This window comes from Littorina saxatilis, linkage group LG14, assembly GCF_037325665.1.
Source record: "Littorina saxatilis isolate snail1 linkage group LG14, US_GU_Lsax_2.0, whole genome shotgun sequence".
NCBI classification, from domain to species: Eukaryota; Metazoa; Mollusca; class Gastropoda; order Littorinimorpha; family Littorinidae; genus Littorina; species Littorina saxatilis.
The window spans coordinates 26,932,057-26,941,004 of NC_090258.1; positions in this window are offsets into that span (position 1 = coordinate 26,932,057).

Consider the following 8,948-nt stretch of genomic DNA (forward strand, 5'->3'; position numbering starts at 1 on the left):
ATTGAACAAAATGACATGGGAATTAATGCCTTAATTCGGGTGCGTAATTTGTCGCAATACTTTGTTGGTGAAGTTTGTTTAATTCAACTGGTAAAAGTAGCACAAATGGTAAACATTATTTAGTGTGTGTTATTCATGTGTTATTTTTGTAAAAGAGTAATTCATTCAGTGTTCACAACAGGTGTTTTAAAAATGTGTTTAAAAGTGGAATGTTTACAGTATATACAACAACTTATTCGGAACGATAACCTCGATAAGATCAAACGAATTATGTATTGTTTGCTTGTCATGTGGGTAATCCTTACACGTAACAAACAACAAACAAACCACAAGGTAGTCCACATCGTATGGCCCATGCAGAGAGGTAATAAAAGCTCGGAAAAAATCAGACACTCAGCGAGCTACTTCTGTTCTCCGACAGGGCCTATTTCTCCCACATGAAAGTTAGCTGCAACAGAGTCGCGCTACCCCAAAGTCAAGGAATATATTAGATTTTTCTCTCTCATTACTTTATTGTCCCATCCCAAGGTAGTCCACATCTTATGGCCCAGAGAGGTAATAAAATCTCGGGAAAAAAATCAGACAGTCAGCGAGCTACTTCTGTTCCCTGACATATGGCCCATCATGGCCTATTGCCTATTTTCGCGGATAGGTGTGATATTGTGAGAGACGGACTGAATGACACTTGACTTAAAGTGTGAAGCGACTAGAACACCAAAAGCGTTTCTGCTTCAAGACAGGCCTTCGCACTTAGGCTGTGTCTGTGACGAGCTGGAAACATAAGTTAAATCAAAGCGTGAAATGTGTTCGATGTATTTTTGATTTCTTCAACATTAATTTTGTTTAAATTGCAGTTTCGGTATAAGCGTGGTCCCTCTTATATACTGATAATGGTAATAGTAATCATAAACAAGTCGCGTAAGGCGAAAATACAATATTTAGTCAAGTAGCTGTCGAACTCACAGAATGAAACTAAACGCAATGCCATTTTTCAGCAAGACCGTATACTCGTAGCATCGTCAGTCCACCGCTCATGGCAAAGGCAGTGAAATTGACAAGAAGAGCGGGGTAGTAGTTGCGCTAAGAAGGATAGCACGCTTTTCTGTACCTCTCTTTGTTTTAACTTTCTGAGCGTGTTTTTAATCCAAACATATCATATCTATATGTTTTTGGAATCAGGAACCGACAAGGAATAAGATGAAAGTATTTTTAAATTGATTTGGACAATTTAATTTTGATAATAATTTTTATATATTTATTTTTCAGAGCTTGTTTTTAATCCGAATATAACATATTTATATGTTTTTGGAATCAGCAAATGATGGAGAATAAGATAAACGTTAATTTGGATCGTTTTATAAATTTTTAATTTTTTTTAACAATTTTCCGATTTTTAATGACCAAAGTCATTAATTAATTTTTAAGCCACCAAGCTGAAATGCAATACCAAAGTCCGGGCTTTGTCGAAGATTACTTGACCAAAATTTCAACGAATTTGGTTGAAAAATGAGGGCGTGACAGTGCCGCCTCAACTTTCACGAAAAGCCTGATATGACGTCATCAAAGACATTTATCAAAAAATGAAAAAAACGAGGAACTCTCATGTCAAATTTCATAAAGATCGGTCCAGTAGTTTAGTCTGAATCGCTCTACACACACACACACACGCACACACGCACATACACCACGACCCTCGTTTCGATTCCCCTTCGATGTTAAAATATTTAGTCAAGTTTTGACTAAATATAAAAAGATAAAACAATAATAAAGTTTTTTTATGTATTGCAAATCCTGACATGGTTCTGGGCGTTTCACAAAATTAATGTGTTAACAAAATTACAAAGCAATGTACATAATGAACATTTTAAAACAAAACCATTTTCTCCCTATAAAAATCAACTAGTACTGTGGCATCAGCATTAACAGGGAAAACAAATCTGAAAATTATTAAAAGCACAATCACCTACAAGATGCACATTATAATACATTATTTATCCAGAATCTATCATAATATTGATTGTTTGTTATTATGTGTTTGCGGCTGCCAGTTTCGGTCAAACTAACGTTCACAACCTGTCTTTCACAACCTTTAAACTCATGTTTGTTTAAAAAAAATTGTTAATTACATTGTACTATCTCTACATCACCAATAAATAAAATTCATACACTACCATCTCGTTATACCGACTGCTAAACGTACCAGGCGGGCGGGACGGCTCTGAGTTAGCCGAATGCAATCACGTTGTCTTCTGCGCTTGAGCGCACCCCATACACACCTCTTGACATACTCTTGAAAGCGATAAGACACCACCCGAGTAGCCAACGGCGGCTTTCTTTAATTGCGATAACAACTCGTTTCAAACTGTCGTTAAAGACAGGTCCAACTACACTTACTTGTAAGATGTTACATTATGGAGGTCAAAATGGCCAATTTTCTGTAGTTTTCGGGGGAGAAATCTATCCTGTTACTGTATTAAAAAAGAAGCTTAAATTTGTCAGCACATTATTTTATTTTAGTACCAGTTCAGTGCCTCATATGGCTTTTTGACCAATCAGGACGGATTCTAGGTGACCCTCTAAATGTTATAACGTTCAAGCAGGGACCCTTTTTGTTTATCAAGCAAAACATTGACAAGACAAAGTACAAATTTAAATCAACAATACCAACGTGATTTATTCTAAAGAATGACACTTCAAATGCTGCGAGATAATACTCTCTTTATCTAAAAAAAAAAGTACAGAAAAGCTAGTTTTGTCGGTGGGTGCTTCACGGAATAGCAAAGCACCGCCCATCCTCTGAGTGTGCAATGCCGACCCGCTCACTTGGAATCTAAATGATCAAAGTTCGAAAAAATCTAGTGAAATTGCGTCACTCGCTTTACGTCAAATGTATCTTTACAGCATTTCCCATCGTCTGGAGTCGGTTCTAAATCTCTCTCTCTCTCTCTCTCTCTCTCTCTCTCTCTCTCTCTCTCTCTTTTTTTTTCTCTCCTCTCTCTCTCTCTCTCTCTCTCCCCCCCTCTCTCTCTCTCCCTCTCTCCCTCTCTCTCCCCCTCTCTCTTTTTCTCTCTCTCCCCTCTCTCTCACTATTCTCTTTCTTTCTCTCTTTCTATCATCATCCTCATCATCATCATCATCATCATCATCATCATCATCATCATCATCATCATCATCATTTTTCTTTTCTTTTCTTGCTCCTCTTACAGTATCACAGTAAATGTTCCCAAATAGATCCTAGTTACCTCAGAGGACGTTAATCCCCAAAGTCAGCCAGTCAGTCAGTCATTAAAGGCAAAAGCGAGGTAACGCACAACTGGGTCCGACCAGTAAAGCCGTCGCTGCCTGTGTGACAACCACCATAAAAATCTACCACAGCGGGAAACTTTCAAGTTAAGTATTTTCAACCATCATGTGCCCGCATTCAACTTTACAATCAAAGGATGTCTGTTGAGATAATCGAATGGATCAAAACTTTGAAACCTGCGCGCATATTCTAAGCCGACTAACACATAATTGTTAAGGACATCATAAAATGGTTCTCGGTGAAAACTTGACCGAGGGCCATTTTACGACGTCCTTGACTCGAGTGTGTGACGTATACTCTTATGCTCTGCTTCTTGGGCAAGGTAAAGAACACCAATACTTCAATGCCGTTCTCGACCTACGTTGACTTTTACAAAGGGTACAGCTGACACGGCTTACGTAATCTGGTTTCCTGGTCATTTGTGTGAAAAATCTGTCCGACAAAGAAGAAGAAGAAGAAGTGCGCGCAGAGAGAGAGAGAGAGAGAGAGAGAGAGAGAGAGAGAGAGAGAGAGAGAGAGACAGACAGACAGACAGACAGACAGACAGACAGACAGACAGACAGACAGACAGACAGACTTTCCGCACTCGTTAAAATGTCAGTCGATACTGGAATGAATGTTGAAACATTGTAAACCTAAAAAAAAAAAATAATAATATTAAAATTAAACATTCATACGAGTTACTATCTGTGACAAGAACGCATAAGAAGTATAGCAACTAAATATTAATCCGCTTACCCATTGCTCCTCTTCGCACCTCGGCCTGTGAGTCATCCTTTTCCTGAGTACTTGCACACAAGTTTTGCGTATGCATACTTCAGTTCGTCTGGAAAGGGCTGTTTTGAATTCTTGTTCGCAAGTTGAACAGCACGACTGTATTTGACCACGTACACCAAATCGTTCTTTCTGGAAAAGTCTGCCAGCCGTTCAGTAAGATCATTCCAACTTCTGAATGTTTTCCCCAACTGTCATTTGTGCCATTTCTCAGCGATTGATCAACGGTGTGGTTATTATGGATGTAGTAAGTGTCGAATTGTGAGAATGCACAGTTCTGTCCGCCAAGTGGTTTTAAACACTGCGCGTATTTGCACCAAGTAATAACGTGTCACATCAAAATAGTTCTTTACCTGTCAGATAGTTTAGCGCCAAAAACATGAACCAATGATAGCCCATGGATTAGTAAGTCATATGATGTTGGGGCGGGACCAATGAACTAATGTCAACACAGTAAGTATCAACCAATGTTTGGCTCCGCCCCCACATCACGTGGACTGGGTGGCCGAGTGGTAACGCACTTGCGCTCGGAAGCGAGAGGTTGCGAGTTCGACCCTGGGTCAGGGCGTTAGCAATTTTCTCCCCCCTTTCCTAACCTAGGTGGTGGGTTCAAGTGCTAGTCTTTCGGATGAGACGAAAAACCGAGGTCCCTTCGTGTACACTACATTGGGGTGTGCACGTTAAAGATCCCACGATTGACAAAAGGGTCTTTCCTGGCAAAATTGTATAGGCATAGATAAAACAATGTCCACCAAAATACCCGTGTGACTTGGAATAATAGGCCGTGAAAAGTAGGATATGCGCCGAAATGGCTGCGATCTGCTGGTCGATGTGAATGCATGATGTATTGTGTAAAAAAATTCCATCTCACACGGCATAAATAGATCCCTGCGCCTTGAGTCCGAGTCTGGAGATACGCGCGCGATAGAAGACTTCATATATATAATCACGTGACCCATAAACCCATCGCCTGTAATTAGATCATACTATTACCGCTTCAGTTCTGAGACATCCTGCTTGCTGGCGCGCGCGCAGAGAAAAAAATTCCCTCTTTATCTTCGCTTCTGATGCTCATCCTATTGTTGTTGGCACTCGGGTTTGTTTGTTTGTTTGCTTAACGCCCAGCCGACCACGAAGGGTCATATCAGGGCGGTGCTGCTTTTGACATATAACGTGCGCCACACACAAGACAGAAGTCGCAGCACAGTCACATTATTCTGACACCTGACCAACCAGTCCTAGCACTAACCCCATAATGCCAGACGCCAGGCGGAGCAGCCACTAGATTGCCAATTTTAAAGTCTTAGGTATGACCCGGCCGGGGTTCGAACCCACGACCTCCCGATCACGGGGCGGACGCCTTACCACGAGGATTGGAACTCGGGTAACAGGGAGCGAAGGGCAGTGCCCCACCTAGTGATCGAGTGCCACAACCCAGACTTTTCCCTTAATATATATATAGGTTTTAAACTCCTGCTTCCGGATTATACAAAACACATTAAAACATGTATTAAACAATGGCGACTGCACGTGAGAGGGAACAATAAAGAGACCAAAAAGCAATGTACTCACGTTAAAATGACGAACACGGAACGAATAACAGCGACGTTTCGACCTAAGGGTCTTCTTCAGGCACATAAACACAAAAATACACACACAAAAAAGAAGAAGAAAGACGATAGAACAAATGAAGAGAAGAATAACTGACAAAACAACTGCACTGCACAAACCAACAAATGACAAAGACACAACACTTCGAATTAACCTAAAATAAATCTCATAACAAAATAATTGTAATCATTTTTTTTTTTTACAGGAATGTATATGTTTCTGTGTTTGTTTTTGTTTTAATACAAAAAAAAACCGTGATCAAATAATCAGAACTCTTTCAAAATACTCTGAATAAAATATATTAAATGCAATAACTTTTGTTTTTTTTTAATTCAAATAAATGTTTTAGTTTGACTGCATTTGAATAGAAACTGAATTCTGATGAAAGCAGTTACTGTAAAGTCATTTGAAGTCACATGATAAAAATCACATGGTTTAGTTGAGCAGACCACAAAGTGCAGAGCTAAAATATGTGTATGAATCTGTGTGAAAATCCAGTCCGTTTGTCCACAGGGATGCTAGGAAGCAGTCAAATGGGGTCGCTCAATCTGCTCAAATCCAGTCAAATGGGGTCGCACGGGCCGACAAATGGGGACGTCCCCGTTTGTCGGAAGCGTCCCCATTTGACTGCTCTCCAGTGACAATCGTCCCCATTTGTCGGTAAAACCACCTACACACACACACACACACACACACACACATACACACACACACACACACACACACACACACACACACACACACACACACACACACACACACTTTGGTGAATAAAACTCTGTTTGATGTCGGAAGCTTGGAAACTTAATAATTATTTCATTAATTAGTTCATTAAAATGCTACAAAATAAGTAAACCTTAAATGTTGTCTTACATGTTGTTGGTTGGTTGGTGGTTGTTGTTGTTGTTGTTGTTGTTGTTGTTGTTGTTGTTGTTGTTGTTGTTGTTGTTGTTGTTGTTGTTGTTGCTTTCAGGGGAGGGGGAGGGTACGGGCGAGAATGGGAGGGTATTTCTTTCCTAAAGAGGCTTTCTTGCAAATATCAACATTTCGAGCGTAAAGTTCGTCGGCAACCGTTGTCAAAAGATACGGAAATCAAATTCCGTCCACGTTTTTTCTACATGGTCGGTTCTGGGGTTGAAATCATTAACATTCTCTAATGTTAATATGTAAACTGCGTTCAATGACCTAACTTTGCTACGCTTCTGGTGAGATCTCAATTGACAAGGCGGAAATGTAAAAGCTTCTAAAATCGATGAGGGCGGAGTGAAAGCAACACTCTTTGCTGGCGCTGTCTTAATTATATACGACACCGATATACGCACAGTCTGGCGGTGACCTTACAAGTAATGTTCTGCTGCTGATTTGACGAAGTAACCTGAGACAAACTTTATTCTCGAAATTCTGTGTCATTTCCGGGGAAACGTGCAAAAGAAGGGATTGAATTTTTACGTGACGTCAAAATCAGCTGACCTGTTTTCGCGGGAAGGAATGTTCCTTTAATAACATCATTTGTTGAATTTAGATTGAAAACCAGTTTAGAAATCGATAAAATCCGTTTCCGTAACCAACACTGCAATAAATAACGTTTTACTAAGAAAAGTAAAACATTTAAATAAATCCTATTACATATAAATACATGATAATTTATATAACCAAGAAAATACACTCACACACACTCAAAGATTCACAAACACACTCACTTCCAAATACAGTGAGTCTTGTTTCATATAAATTTAACATGTTGTTTTATTTCACGAAGAAAATGTTATTGAAATGTAATCCTATTTAATTTATACACTACTAATTATACACTAAAAGTCGGCCTATTACGGCCTCGGACTACTTCGAACATCGACCCTATTCGAATGTTTTTGGCCAACCTTGGCCGAATAAGGCCGATTGAGGTCGAATTAGGTCAAGGGCCGAAGTAGGACGACCTTGGTGTATAAAAAATTTTTTTATTTTTTATTTGTTTTAAATAATGTTGATACTTACGTGGTTAGTTGTTGCAGCTGATCCTGTTGTTGTGATTGGAAGCTTGGGGGGTTAATAATTAATACATTAGTTCCATGGTTCATTAAAATGCTACAAAATAGTCAAAACTTACATTTCAGTAACAAATTCAAAAGTGAAGGCATTGTATTCTGTATCATTTCCTGATTACAAAAATATATAGACATGTTATATTTACTCTGAAAAAGTATTCAGAAAATTACAGAAATTCGGTTATGTATCCCCCAGACAACAAAAATATACATGTTTCATCACCTGCACATAAGGCAGTGAAGATGGTCATGAGTTGTGGTATTCGTCCAAGTGAAGGGATAGTCTTATCCCATGTAAACAGCCTGGGCAGATCTGAAAAACTATGGTCACGGAAAAAGGTTGTTCCTTTAACCTGCTTGGACAACGCACGCGTTTATTCCAAACAGGAGATGACTTGAGATGGTCCTGAACAGAATGGGAGGATGTCGATTGACGAAGCTGTACTGTCTTGGTGAAAAATACAGTGCGTTCAGTTTTATTCCGTGAGTTCGACAGCTTGACTAAATGTAGTAATTTCGCCTTACGCGACTTGTTTTTAATGTTTTGAGAAAACCGAAAAAAAACTTTTGCGTACACACGCACCTAAAGTGTGGATGGTTACCTAAGAGGCGGCACTGGGTGTAGTGCCTTTCTAGTGCACTTGCACTACAACAGCACTGGGTGCAGTACTCGCTCCGGCATCGAAGAATTTTGCACTAAAAAATGCACAAAATTTGACCTATTTCGTCGCCTATAGAGGACGGAAAGAATGTCATTTTGAACATTGTTATGACATTCTTTCCGTCAAAAAAGTCAATTTACCGGTGTTAAATGAAGCGACCATCCACACAATTAGGTTGCCATCCAGAGTTTAGGTTGCCATCCACGTGTGGATGGTTGCCTTATGGTGATTTAGGCAACCAAACCTGTGGAAACGGGGGTACACACACACACACACACACGTACCTAAAGTGTGGATGGTTACCTAAGAGGCGGCACTGGGTGTAGTGCCTTTCTAGTGCACTTGCACTACAACAGCACTGGGTGCAGTACTCGCTCCGGCATCGAAGAATTTTGCACTAAAAAATGCACAAAATTTGACCTATTTCGTCGCCTATAGAGGACGGAAAGAATGTCATTTTGAACATTGTTATGACATTCTTTCCGTCAAAAAAGTCAATTTAACGGTGTTAAATGAAGCGACCATCCACACAATTAGGTTGTCATCCAGAGT